Source organism: Cebus imitator, unplaced genomic scaffold (assembly GCF_001604975.1).
Source record: "Cebus imitator isolate Cc_AM_T3 unplaced genomic scaffold, Cebus_imitator-1.0 Scaffold159, whole genome shotgun sequence".
Classification (NCBI taxonomy): Eukaryota; Metazoa; Chordata; class Mammalia; order Primates; family Cebidae; genus Cebus; species Cebus imitator.
In genome coordinates, this window is record NW_016107474.1 from 4,427,691 (window position 1) to 4,442,146 (window position 14,456).

The 14,456-nt window shown below is 52.3% G+C and overlaps 1 long non-coding RNA gene across 1 annotated transcript in view; it reads right to left on the reverse strand.

The window, feature by feature from the left end:
• LOC108314677 overlaps positions 1-14,456 on the reverse strand; it is a 60,858-nt gene that overhangs the window by 4,235 nt on the left and 42,167 nt on the right. Inside the window, exons 4-5 of the long non-coding RNA XR_005202642.1 lie at positions 14,098-14,226; positions 2,572-2,846 (exon numbers count right to left, since the gene is read on the reverse strand). This is a non-coding gene — a long non-coding RNA (uncharacterized LOC108314677). The remainder of the gene's footprint in view (positions 1-2,571; positions 2,847-14,097; positions 14,227-14,456) is intronic.

Consider the following 14,456-nt stretch of genomic DNA (forward strand, 5'->3'; position numbering starts at 1 on the left):
GTAACTTATGAGCCAAATTGGGACACTTGGGAAGTGAGAAGACACTGTGATTAATTGATTAATGACACCAGGAGAGACCAGGCAGGAAGCAGTGCTGTCTGCAGCCAAATGGGCCATCTGGGAGCTCTGCTGCTAACATGGCTCTCAGCGACAAACTCCTCCAAAGTCTGGAGCACGCTCTTCTGGCCATTTTTCTGTGAAGAAGTACAGACAGTGTTTTCCATGAAGACGGGACCTTGCTCTGCATTCTAATTTTAGGATGACCATGGACTTCCTGGTCCTAACAGGGAGTGTGGACAGTGAGAGGGGAGAGGCAGATACTCCTGCTGGGAAAACAGGCTGTAGGGCCACCCTTGCTGTTTTGAATCCTGTCTTTGTTCCACTTGAAACACCATAGCACCTTTCCCTTTTACTGTTTTCTTTTTCCATAAAAGCATTTCTGATGACTGCCTCCTATTCCAGCATGCATGCATGCCATCTCGTCAGCTGAACTTTTTCGTGGTCTCCCATTATTCTGCTGTTAAAACAATGCAGGGGTGATCGTGCTTGGAGACGGGGCCTGGTGCAAATCCATGATTATTTCTCCAGGACAAATTCTTAGAATGTAAAGTTTTTAAAATGTAAATTTTAAGTTTAAATTGCTAGGCAAAAAGGTATGGGCTCTTATTTATTACTAGAGCTCTGCTCTAGCCAACCATCTCTTGTGAGAATAAATTCCCCCACCCTGACTGCTGGGTATAAAGGTACAATGGTAGGGTGATCACGTTTTAGATTCTTAGACTATTTGTAGGTGGAAAGTGACTGTATCAAGCGTGGAGGGTAAGTGGGAACTGTCGGGAGAAGCGGGGAGGTAGGGTATTCCAAGTAGATGGAAAGACTCACCCAAGGCCAGGGATAATGGAAAACTGCCCAGTTTGGAGGTTCTGTTTATCATCAATATTTCACGTTTTAGAGAACTAGACCACCTGCATTTCTGGGCCTATAAATAGACTGAGAACAAATACAGATTATAAATATATTAACTAATCCCACTTTGATCCTCTTTTCCAAAGTAAACATTGCTATTAACAATAATGGCTCTAACACCTTCCTGTCAGCAGCCGTGGAAATAGTAGCTGCATCGCCATGTCTCAAACCCTCTTAAGCAGGTGGCACGAGATTTTACTGTCTCCACTCTACAGCTGCGGAAACAAAGGCCTAGAGGAAATTCTGTACCTTGTCTGCAGTCAACTTTGGGTCTCCAGTTTCGAGGGTTGCTCACCTAGTCTCTAATCACACCAGATTCCCAGATTCCTGAATATGGTGATGATGGTGCTTATGATGATAATAATGACAGTGGTGATGGTTTTGATGGGGGTGGTGAGGGTGATGATGGTGGTAGTGATGGTGAGGATAATGGTGGTGATGGTGAGGATGATGGTGGTGATGGTGGTGATGGTAATGATGGTGGTGATGGTGGTGATGATGATGATGGTGGTGATGGTGAGGATGGTGGTGATGGTGATGATGATGGTGATGATGATGGTAATGTGATGGTGATGACAGTGATGGTGATGATGATGATGATTGTGATGATGGTGGTGATGGTGATGATGATGGTGATGGTAATGATGATGGTGATGAGGATGGTAATGATGATGATGGTGGTGATGGTGATGATGATGGTGATGGTAATGATGATGGTGATGAGGATGGTAATGATGATGATGGTGGTGATGGTTATGATGATGGCAGTGTTGATCATGGTGGCAATGAAGGTGATGGTAATGACAGTGGTGATGGTGATGGTGGTGATGGTGATGATGGTGGTGATGGTGGTGGTGATAATGGTGCTGTTGCTGCTGGTGGTGGTGATGGTGATGATGATGAAGATGATGGTGGCGATGATCATGGCGGTGATGAAGTAACGATGAGAGTGGTGACAGTGATGATAGTGGTGACGGTGATAATATCATGATGGTGACTGTGGTGATGACAGCAACGATGAAGGCAGTGATGACTAACAATCATATGGAACTCACCTTGTGCTGGCCCTGATCTATATCCTTTGTATAACAATTGATTTCATTCTCATAATTACCCGGGGAGTGAGGAGTTATCATTATTCCTATTTTACAGACAAGTAACTGGAGGCTTAAAGAGTGAAGCCCCTTGTTCAATCTCAAAAATGACATTTTAGAAATACTCATTCCAAGAATAGTAATACACAGAAATACTCATGCCAGGAGTAGTGAAAATAAGAAGTTTTGTTTCTTTGGAAGTAGAAAATATTATTATAAAAACTTGTTTTTAGCTCACTTGGGAACTAAGGTCAGCAGGGTCTCCTTGCCTTTTCTTTTCTTTCTTCTTTTTTATATATTTATTTTTAAATATTTGAGTCTCTATTTCACTCCCAGTCTGTGAAAAACATTTGTCCCTTTGAGGTGTTTATTCACCCTGGAAGCCTGGCCGCTATCCAAGCACCATTTGCCAGCTCTCCGTGTAAACCAGGGTTGCACGTGCTCAAAACAGAACACAGCGAGGTAGCCTTCATTTGTTGAAACTCCCTCAAACCCCACAGTGTTTACTTACTTGCTTTCACCTTGTTTATTGTACCAAAAAAGCAGCACAACATAAAATGAAAACCAGACCGAAGAGGCGGAGTGTGCTGAGGATTTTCCATAGGTGCTCAGCATTTTCTGATGACTTGGCAGAGGGAGGAGACGGATGAAGAAATGATCTGTCACAGCCGTGCGGTACCAGAGGAGTCGGCTCTGCGGAGGCATGGAGGTGCTCTACAGCCCGCTGGGTTGTGGGATCGGCTCTTCCTGAAACTTCGTGGGCCTTCAAGGAGGGCACTGTGCTAGCTGCCAAGAATCAAATGGGGGAGAAGCCTGAAATTTGTGAACCTAAGGAACCTCAGTCTGGGGTGGGGGTGAGCAGAGAAGTAACTAGGCAACTACAAAGTGGTGCAGGACAGTCTATGGTGGGGCACAGCTGAGACTGTTCACTTTATCTTCCCTACCCTGAGGGTACACAAGGAGGTCATGTTTCCCCGCCTCTCTTGCAGGCAGGCTGGGACCAGGTGATTAGTTCTGGACAATAGTGTGAGCAACAGTGACATGGGCCACTTTGGGTCCTGGGCAGCTGAGGCAGGAGTGAGTTCTCTCCACTCTCTCTGCTCCTTCCTGTGCCCAGGAGTAATGCCTCCTTCAGCCTGAGTCCCTAACAATGGTGTGGAATGGGGATGTGAGCTTTTTGGGATATGCCGTGTGAGTGAGAAGCAGATGTGCGTTGCATGAAGTCCCTGAGGTTGCAGGGTTTATGTGTGACTGCAGCCTGACCTCACTGGTCCTGGCTGGTTCAAGGGAGCAGTTGCACAGTGCTCTGGGCATGAGGTAGATGGCAGGGGGATAGGGCTCAGCAAAGGCTTCCCTCAGACAGGAGAGGTAAACCGAGCCCTGATGGAGCTGGCCAGGTTACCAGCAGAGGAGGAGCTTTCCGTGCAGAGGGAGCAGCTCCTACAGGTGGTGGGGGGAGGGCACTGCATATCCAGGGCCAGGCAGGAGTGCCCAGTGCAGATGGAGCAGAGTGTGCAGGCAGGCACTGGCACCTCTCAGATGGCAAGAAAAACACAAGGGAGGAAAAACAAAATCTGAGGATTCAGGCTGCCCTGGGCAGTGGTTTTCTGGCAAGCAAAGGCAAGAGGCTGGGGTGACTGGCATCACTGTCCCTGGGCATGCAGGTCCCTGGTACCTGAGAGAGGATGATGGCCATAGCAGAGCTTTACACCCTCGCTGCCGGCCAGGCCCCGAGACTGCCTTGAGAAGCCCCAGGGGCTGTGTGTGAGGCCGGGCTGTACACTGTTCCCTCGCTTTAGCCCAGCCTGGGCCCCGTGCCCACGGATGGTACGGATGTCATCAACTTAGTGTTTATTTTTGGCTTTTTCCATTGCACTCAGAGCCAGCTATCAAGCCAGACACATTTTGCTTTTTTTTTTAACTTAGCCTGGCTTATGAGTCCAGCGTTGAACCAGGATCTGAGGGGAGGGCACATATCGGCATTAACACAGAAGTCCCAATTGTGTCTCTTGGATGGCAAGATAAAAACAGTTTGCAAAAAAAACGGGGAAAGAGCACAGGCAGAGCAGAGGTGGCTCCCAAAGGGAAGGCTCCGGCGGTGGGCTGGCTGAGCCCGCGTCTGCAGGGGGCCATTGGCATCACCTGGCAGAGCCTGGACTAGCTGTCCTTCCTTCCCACCAATGTGCATGACAGGCAGCAGAGCCTCCCGGTGTGCAGGGGCTGAGACTCGCAGCCCACTGAATTTGCATGCTACTTACTCATCAGCCCCAGGCCTTGGTGGACGATCATTGTCCTGTCACCTTGATCAGCCACACTGACGTTCATTCATTCAACAGGTCTGCTACACCCCTTCTGTGCCAGGTCCTGCTCTCAGTTCTGGGGACCTAACAGAACCTGTTGGACCCACCCTGTCCTCAGGGAGCTTTCAGTCTAGGGAAAAGAGAGGAAGCTGTGAGCCACAGAAGGTCTCAGAGTGAGAATGGCCTTGTTCCATCACTCAACTTCTGGTTTCTTCCTACCTCTGTAGCTCTGCCTACAAGGTCACATTTCCAATCCTTAGATGTGAGGGTTTCCTGGTGCTTGGTCCCTGGCCCTCTCCTTCCTCCTTATACTATTTCAGTCCCACCCCTCAGCTCCCAGGCATTCACCTAGCATCCGAGCTGACCATTTCCAGGTCCAGGGCTCAGGTCTCTGGCCTAACCTCCTCGTAGACATCTCCACTGGTATTCATCACACCCATACATCCACTGCCTGGCCCTGTGCACCCAACACTGCAGCCCTGCCCAGGTGGGTTTACTTCTTCCACCTGCAAATCCACAGCCACACAGCCCAGGCTGCTGGCACCTCCAGCCAGGATCTCCCTGGAGCTTTGTGTTGGGCTCCTTCCTGTCCTCCTGTTCTCCCGCCTTGCCCACCTGCACACTACCCGTAGCCTAGTAATCACAGTGGCCCTTGTTCTGAATAGAAGGGCCCATCCCTCTGCTCAGAACCCTACCACAGCCCCTTGTCCCTCAGAGTCAAAGCCGAGGTCTTTACAGGCTCCCAGTGCTCTCTGCTCTCTCCACTCCCCCGACCCCTTCCAACTCTCTCCTCTCCACTCCTCCCACTCACCCCACCACAGCCAGGCTCATCTCTCATTCCTCCATAAGCAACCTGCTTCAAGACCCTCCCTCTCTCTGCTCCCTCTCCTGGCATGCCCTTCCCCTGATATATCTTTGGCTCCCACCTTCCCTTCCACAGGCTTTTACAATGCCACCCTCTCTGCAGCCTTTGGTGACTTCTCTATTTACAATGCAGACCCCACACCCAGCCCCCTACACCAACCCCCTGTCCTATTTTCTCCCCATGTGTTCATATGTGTGCACTTTACTTACTGATTTAATGCCTGAGTCCTCCCTCCAGAACATAAGTCCCTGAGGGCAGGAGTCTGTGCAGTTCTGTCCCCCGCTGTGCCCACTGGAGGGAATGCCCTCAACCTAACATGCCTGGTTAGCTCTGCTTGCTTTGAACTTCATGGAATTAAACGACGTGCACTTTTGATGTCTGTCTGGCTTGTTGAGCTCAGCAACTCTACAGCTGTGGATTACCCATCTCCAGGGTGAATGGATGAGTATGCCACATTTATTCACCCGTTCTACTATGATGTGCGTTTGAGTTGTTTTCAGCTGCGGTTACTGTGGGTAGTGCTGCTATGCGCACCCCAATCCTTAATTGCTGGAATAGATATCCTTCAAACTGGCAGCTTGGACACAGGTTTGACCCCATGTGGGTGCGGCCTAACCCTCTCCTCCACCAGGCAAGTCCTGCTTGCCCAGATGGCATTTTTGTTAACTAGAAGAGACGGCCATTCTTTCAAATGACTTTGGTTGCCAAAAATAATAACAGAGTCAATCTAAGGGGCGATTTTAAAATTCAGTTGTCAAGACTTCTCCAATCCAAACTCAGGGTGACCCCCTTTGGATGGCAGAAAGGGGACTGTATCCTCAATGGCACTTTTCTCAGACCACCACCCTCCAGGCCCAGCCACACGTAGTGGTGGCTGCCCACAGCTGGCAATTGTAATGGCATCTGGAGACAGAGCAGCTGACACCCTCTGCCCTTTGTGTGAGGGGTGAGGGGGGCAGAGGGGGTAAGGAAGGGACCAAGCCTGGCCCAGCCTTGGGGGAACATCGGCCGCTGCCTAGAAGGACGAGCTTCCCAGAAGCCCTCCTACGGAGAGCCCGTCTCTCAGAGGTCACGCTCTGGAACCCGGAGCAGCTTCTGCCACTCTCCTTTGTTTGGTTTTATGTTTTATTTTTAATTTGAGCCACATTTTTCTGAAAACGGGAGGTGTCACAAATCATTTCAAACTTCTGGCTCCTCCTAAAATGCAGGAAGATATGGCCACCCTGGGCCAGCATTTGGCTCTGGCCACAGCTGGCTGAAGCTGAGCATTGGGCTCTCTACTGAAGGTGGGGGAAATTCCAAACATGAAGTTATTTTATGGTGGCATCATGACCTATGTGCATGTGGATTTGCTTCTAGGTGTTGAGGAGAGAGATGGAAGAAAAAGAGCAAGACAAAGAGGGGTAAGACAGAGACAGAGACACAGAGACAGAGAGACAGGGAGAGACAGGGAGAGGAGAAGGAAGACAGAGAGGGGCTGAGAGACAGAGAGAAGGTAAGACAGAGAGGTAGAGGGAGAAAATGATTCTAAAAGCCTGGGGTCTCTGCCCACCGATGAAACTGAAGACGGGTCCCTTCCCATATCCCACAGCCACCTAGAACGCGCAGCTTGCAGCCCTGAAGGTGAACGTGAGCTCCCCGTTTGCAGACGTATCCTCACTGTGCGGTACAGCCTCCGTGGAAGCTGCTGCTTTTGCTCATTCAACAGCGGAAGCAGCATGATTTACAGGTGATTTAACTGTTCTTTCAAGGATTATTTTTTCTATACAGTTCTTAATTGGGGGCTTACCTGCTGACATTAGAACCTGATTCCCATTGAAGTGGCAACTCGGTTAAATGATATCTTTTTAGCCAAGCTGTACTCAGCCCCAGCCTTGACCCCTGGGGGAATGTCTCCTCCAGGTAGCACTGGCTGAAACCTGAAATGTGCCCACCTTTCCTGAGAGTGGGATGAGCAGGGGCCACGCAGCTCCTTCCTCACAGCTTCCAGCACCCAGGCTGAGCGGAGCTGAAGGGAACCACATCCCACGGAGAGCAGCGCCAGCCTGGCCAGCTTGTCCCCATCCCCATCCCCATCCCCAGGAGGCCAGGCCAGCTGCCAGTGGGGAGGATGAAAGCCGTGGCACCACAGGTGGTGAGATCAGCCTCCCACTGCACCTGGGGGGGGCGGGCCTCCTCCCAGAGCCGGCACTGAGCGCCAGTCCCCCCACAGCTGTCACTCACAGCCAAATGGGTCCAGCAAACAAAATGTCACTCACTGTCCCCTGACAAGAACAAATAAATGGCCAGGGAGAGGCAGGAATAAGAGCAAGGCTACAGCTTTACCTTAAGGGCCCACGTGGCTGCTCCGCAAACCTCAAAGTCCTACAAGTACTCACAGACCCCCGGGCTGGCACACGCATGCCATGGACGTACTCACGTGTCTGCAGCACACCCACATGTTCTGAACAACCTGAGCACACAGAGCACATGCAGTTTGGAACTGCGCAGAGGCAATGGCTGCACAACATTGTGAAGGCACCAAATGCCACTGTGTTGTTCACTTTAAAATGGTTGATTTTCTGCTACATGAATTTCCTCTGAATTTTTAAAAGGCAACAGCCGCAATACACACGCACATGAAAACACCGCACATCTTCATAGATACATGCAGGTGTGTACCACCTAACTTCCCAGCACCAGAGAGGAGGCTCCAATTCGGGGGGTGGGGGGCTTGGTTTGGGGACCTAGACTCACCTGATTTTCCAGACCTATCCCCATCGAAAGCTCAGAAATGGGTGGGGGATATTTTCATCTTAGATCCTCCCAACCCTCTGTTATGGGTTAAGGTCAGCCCGTGTGACAGCCGAGACAAGCCAGTTTGAGCAGCCATGCTTGTCTTTATTGTTCCGTCATCGAGATCCCCGGAGCCCTGTCCTACCCTCTGCACAGCCCTCTGGCAAGCCTTCCATCCTCTTCTCAGGGCTCACTAAGCTGCTGCCTTCTCAATTTCAGTGCCCTGGTCAGCGAGGGGCATTCACTGGACTACACTGAAACGTATAATTCCAACAGACCACAGACAGCACAGCTTATCAATGGCATTGTTTAAATAGATGGCTTATGGCCGTGTGTTTTGAAAGAGAAGCTTTCGAAGTCCCTGCGGGATTTAAAGGCTGGATTGCTCAGGGGCGATGCTCTCAGCCAGAGCAGGCAGGAAGGAGCACCGTGGAGTGATGCTTCGGTCTGGGAGCCACGTGGCCACCTCACTGATCACGCGCATCTGGTGGCGGATCTCTGCCTTTTACTGCGTTTTGTGGCTGACTGTATGAAGGCACAGGATGCGGCTGTGGCCTGCGTCATATTCCCGCCTTCTCACACCGCAGCCCGGCAAGAGAGGCAGAACCTGTGCAGGCCTGGGGGAGTCACACCAAGGTTCTTCCTCGGGCTGTTGGGTCGGTTTAAGCTCAGGGCTACCCCAGCGTGTGGACGTGGCAGGGGTAAGAACCGTAATTGGTTGGAGTCCAGCCTGGATGTTGATGATCGCCACGCAGCTATTGGACAAAGGGCTGCCCCTCGGCAAAGCTTAGGGCCAGCGAGGAAACCGAGGCATGGTCGCTGCTCTCCATTGGGGGTGTCTGTGGGTCCACAGCTGGGTGATGACCTCTGAGGACCGTCTGCTGCAGGCCATGGCTGTGCCCACCCAGGGGGTGCTGGGGCAGGTCCCATCTGCTGAGCCAAAAGGTTAGGCCAGCGCCTAATTAAAATGACTCACTGTGAATAGGAAAAAGCACTTGAGGGGTGATACGGTTGTGTCCCCACGCAAATCTCATCTCGAATTGTAATCCCCATAATCCCCACGTGTGGAGGGAGGGACCTGGTGGGAGGGGATGGATCACCGGGGCAGGTCCCCCCATGCTGTTCTCGTGATAGTGAGTGAGTTCTTGTGAGATCCGATGGTTTCAATGTGGCAGTTTTCCTGGGCTTGTCTCCGACCTGCCGCCTTGTGAAGAAGGTCCTTGCTGCTTCCTTGCCTTCGGCCATGCTCCTCAGCTTCCTGAGGCCTCCCCAGCCATGGGAACTGTGAGTCAGTTAAACCTCTTTCCTTTATAAATTACCCAGTCTTGGGTGGTATCTTTATAGCAGTGTGAAAACGGACTAATACAGGGGTTTGCGTCTTCCTCCTTCCCTCCCTTCCCTCCTTCCCTCCCTCCTCCTAATCTCTTTCTTCCCTCCTGTCTTTCTCTCTATTTCTTTTATTCACACAGTCAGCAAACATCCTATGAGCAGGAATTTCCTTATGCTAAGGGCTGAGAGAAACTTAGAGATGAATAACAGATGAGCTCTGGCTCTGCCCTCTGGGGGCTTACAGAAGAATGGATGGCAGGGACCTTACCTCCATGCCATCTCCTCATCCCTCCCTCCCTCCCTCCCTCCCTCAACTTGGTGCCAGGACCCATCTGCCCAGCTGCCTGCAGGGCCGTGCCAGGTGGGGCACAGTGAAGCCCAAACACGGCTGCCCTGAGCCCCGAGGCCATGTCCTCAGCTCCAGCCCGTGTGCAGACCCTGATTCCAGGTGACCAAGTAGTCAGTCCTGAGCTGTTTGGGCAGGAAAGAGGCCTGCAGGAACACTTTCAAGGGCTCCTTTCACATTTAGCAAATAGCTCTTTCAAGTCCAATGTTCCCCCGGCTCAGCAGAATTCCGATTTTCTTGATTTATGCTGACAATCTCACATTCTTTTATTGCTGTTTAAGCCCCTGAAAGCGCAGGAGGGGAAAACGTGATGAGAATCTGTGGCCTGCTGTCTTCCTCCTCACCTCCCTCACCCGCTCTGCTCCTCTGGAAAGTGCTTCTCTCTGAGCTCTGGTCCCCGCCCAGCTGACCACAGGGCAGTGGGAGTTGGCGCCAGTATCACCACACAGCACGTATTGATGCAGCAATGGCTGCATGGGAAGAAGGTGGGCAGGCCTTCCAAGAACTGGGATGCAATTTCCCCCAACAGATTTTGGGGAACTGTGAACCCTGTCCCTGAGAAAATCTGGAGAGCAGGAAAGGTAGTCCAGGCCACACGTCTGCTCTGCGCTTGCTTTTGGCTGAGGGTGGGGACAATGAAGGTCAGCTGCTATCTGAGACGGAGGGGGCACTTGGGTGTGGCCTGGCTTCTGCTACCACTGAGTGTGTGGCCTCGGGCAAGTGGCTTGCCCTCTTTGAGCCTCACACTTCCCCTTATAAAATGTGAGATTTGGATAAGCTTGGGAGCTCAGCTCAGAAACTACTTAGCCACAGACCCTGCTGCTGAGTACCACCAGAAGCCAATCCTTACACATTGTCAGTGGTGTCAGTGTGGGTCCTCGGGAAGGAACGCCATGATGGAGTCAGGATGTACTGGGGAGGTGGTGCCGCTGTGCTGCATAAAGCGGAGGGGCAGCTGGAGGGTGCAGGCCAGCCTTCACATCGTGATGCTGGTCTGACACCAGTGAGAGGAGAGGGGAAGAAAGGAGCATGACGGAGCAAGGGCCTCGGCCTGCTGTGCAGCTCAGAGGATGTCTCAGCCAGGCTGACCGGGAGCCCCAGACTGAAGGTGGCCCCCAGAGGATGCCCCTGCTGGGCAGAAATGGGGGGCCCTTTGCTTCTGCCATGCTTGGTCATCAACTGCCCCAGAGGCACAGAGCCTTGGCTAGAGAGCTGAGGCAGAGACAGAGGGCACTTGAAGTGGAGGCGCCAGCCACCTTCACCCCACAGCAGGGTTTCTCCTGATGTGAGGGACATCTGAGCCACGCACCCGTGGGCTCCTGCCACAGAAACATCAATTTGGTCAACTTCTTTTGAAAGCGTTTGGACAGTATTTGCCAGAATCTTTTTTTTTTTTTTTTAAAGGAAGGCGGGTTTTTTTCTGTATGTCTGCTCAGAAACAGAAAGAAAACATCAAGAGGGCCCCTGAGACACTCACCCAGTGCTTTGGGGAGGGACTGGGGACTGGGCTACAGGGAAGAATGACTCTCTCTGTGACTCTGGTATCTCTGTCTCTCTCTGGCCTCTCTGTCTCTCTGGTCTCTGTCTGTCTGTCACTGTCTCTGATCTGTCTCTGTCTCTCTCTCTCTCTCTAGCATCTCTCTGTGTCCCTCTCTGATCTCTCTCTCTGGTTTCTCTGATCTGTCTCTGTCCCTCTCTCTCTCTGGTCTCTCTCTCTGTCTCTCTGGTCCCTCTCTGTCTCTCTCTGTCTCTCTCTCTGTCTCTCTCTCTCTGTCTCTCTCTCTCTCTGTCTCTCCCTGTCTCTCTCTCTCTCTCTCTCTCTTTCTCTATCTTTCTCTCTGTGTGTCCATCTCTCCCTGTCTCTATCTCACTCTGTTTTTCTCTCTCTGTTTTTTCTTGGTTTCTCTCTGTCTGTCTCTGGTCTCTCTGTCTCTGTCTCTCTCCTTCTGTTCCTCTCTCTCTCTGTCTCTGTCTCTCTAACACACACTCTCATTCTCTCACACTCACACACAAATAGACAACAAAGGCTACTGTCTTAAGTTGCAACAGGTTTTCCCCTAATTCCCTAGAAAGTTCCCATTTATTTCCTGTCCTTGGGAAAGGGAAATCTCTAAATCCTTTTGGGGTTTCTCATTAAGATCCTGACAAATGAGAGAGAAAGAAGAACTTGAAGCCCACCGCATCACCAAATATGGGATAAAAATGCGCCCTTTCCCCGCCTGTGTTCCCCATAAGTCATGACCACAGAACTACCGGAGGGCCCCCAGGGGGCTGTTCCTCACGGCCCGTCTCACCCAGCTCCCAACAAATGCTAAATTGGCCGGTGTGACCACACAGACTTCCCAATGAAACCCAAGATGCAAACGGGTTAACCTTTAAAAACAATGCCAGGCTTTCTTAAACGCCGGCCTGACCCGTCCCCACTGCTCCTGCGTTGGCCATGATTGACAGGGCCCCGGGGACCCTCAGGGTGAGGCCTCTGGCAGGCCCTGGCCTTTCCTGGGGTTTAGAGGCCCCCGGCAGATTATCTATATGGTCCAGTGGGGACCTATCTTTCAGCTTTTCCTGTCAAGAATTTCTGCCTCCTGCTTGGGACACGGCGAAGGGGGTTGACAAGCGAGACAGCCTGTCCCCCTTGCAGCCGCCTGAAAGTCACTCGTTCTGAGCCTGCCTCCATCTGTCCAACAGGCACACAGACCGCCGCCAGGCACAGCCCTCATTCTCCACCACAGCTCCCGCACAGCCGGCCAGGAGGCTGGAGCAGCGGAGGGAGCCAGCTGAGGCTCCCCCAACCCCGGGCCGCAACTGTCATCACAGATCCCTGAAAAACGAGCTCTGTAATCTTTGCCGTCGGCAGGCGCACAATTGCAGCCTTACAGTTCCCGCAGCTGTTTACCTTCCCGAGTGGAGCCCTCCTCGGGGCCCAGAGATACAAACACGCTGCCCTGAAGTGGGACTTGACCACTGGGCACCACAGGTGCCCGTGCGAGACCTCATGGGACACTCATGGCCCTGGGGGCAGCTCTTAGGGCCACCCTACAGATGGGGAAACCGAGGCCCGAGAGGCCAAGCAGCAGGTCGGAGTTCCATAGGCAGCCAGTGGCTTCCCTGAGACTCCAATCTAAGCAACTAAACTCCAAATTGCAGGTTCTGTCAGTCTCGGCTCCCCAGAGAAGCCCTGTTGTTCTCTTGAGATGTTTTCACGGCAGCAACAAAGGACGTGGGGATGGCCTGATACCTGCGGAAGGGGCTGGAAGTAGGCGGGCTCTCCCGCCTGTGCATGGCCTGCCAGACTCAGGTGTCTGCCCCCGAATGTTTCTCCCACGTTCCTGTCTTCATACACACACGTGCACCTGCCACAGGGCCTTTGCACAGGCTGGGCCACCTGCCTGGAGTGCGGCCTGGTTCATCCCTTTCACTCAGGTCCTCAGGGAGGCCTTCTCTGCCCGCCAGAGGCCAAGGCACCGCTGCCCTGCTGCCCTCACTGTCATCTCACCTCGCTGAGCTTCTCCAAGCACTAAGGACTGTGCGGTCACGTGTTTACTTCTCTAAGCACCCTTTCCTCTACCAGTTGTAAGTTTAATAAAGGTAGGAATGTCTATATATTTCATCCACTGATGTAGACCCAGACCCTAGAACAGTGGCTGGCATGAGGTAGGAGCCCAAGAGGTACTTGATGGGCAAGTGGGCAAATGAAGAAATGTGGGTGTGTAGCCTGTATCCCCTTTACCTTCGTGTGGTGAGCAGTGTTTGCAAAGGCTTCCCAGTTCATGACGGAGTCCCTTAACTGCCTGGCTCACCCCTCTGTCCCCCAACTCCCACCCTAAAGCCTTCTTCTGCAATGTGCGTCACACACAGCTGATGGCCTGCCTCAAAAGGAGATCAGAATCCCCAATCAGGGAACTTGGACTTGGGACTGAGAGAGAGAATGCACGCACTGTTAGGTTGTTAGATACACACACTCCTGGGGAAATGTTTCCCAGACGTGGACCACATGGGTGGGGGGGAGAGGAACCACGGAGGAAAGCACGAGGGCACTGAGAGAAGAAAGACCCAGAGGGGCGAGAGGGACAGGAGAAACAGAGAGACGAAACAGGAAAAAGGGAAGGGACAGCAGGAGGAAAACAGAGACAGAATTCCTGCACCTTCCTGGGGACTTGTCCATCCCCCTCCAAGGTCCAGCCACATCCCTGTATCCTTATAACTTCCCCATTTGTCACCTAAGCCAGAACCAGGGTGTCTGCGCTGCTTGCCAACAAGAGCCAAACTCAGCGTGCGCCAGCCTGTCTTCTTGTGCACCCCTCACAACGTGGGTGCGCTGGGCCGCGTGCAGTGAGGGAGACAAGGCTGTCTCGAGGAAGATCCTGACCTCTGTGTGTGCAAGGAAACCTGTCTGGCACACGTGTCATTCAAGACACCTACCTCATGTGGAGTCAACAGTCTGTCCATCGTTCCAACAGCACCTTTTGAAAGGCCCCTCTGCGCCAGCCTCAGGCTCAGGAGCTGGTGTTGAGTAGACCGACACTACTTAGCACTTGTGGCGTTTACATTCTGTCGGAAAGAAAGGGAGTTCATAAAGCTAAAAAGCAAAAGTCACTGTGCTGTAATTGACAGGAGTAAAGCAGCAGGAGTGCTCAGGGCTAGGGAAGGGGTCAGAGCTTTTGGTAGGGCACTGAAGGCAGGTGTCACTGAAAGGTGGAGTTTGAATAGAAGTGTGAAGGAGGTGAGGGAGGGCACATTCCAGGTGGCTCCAGCAAGTGCAAAGGCCCCGGGGCAGGAAC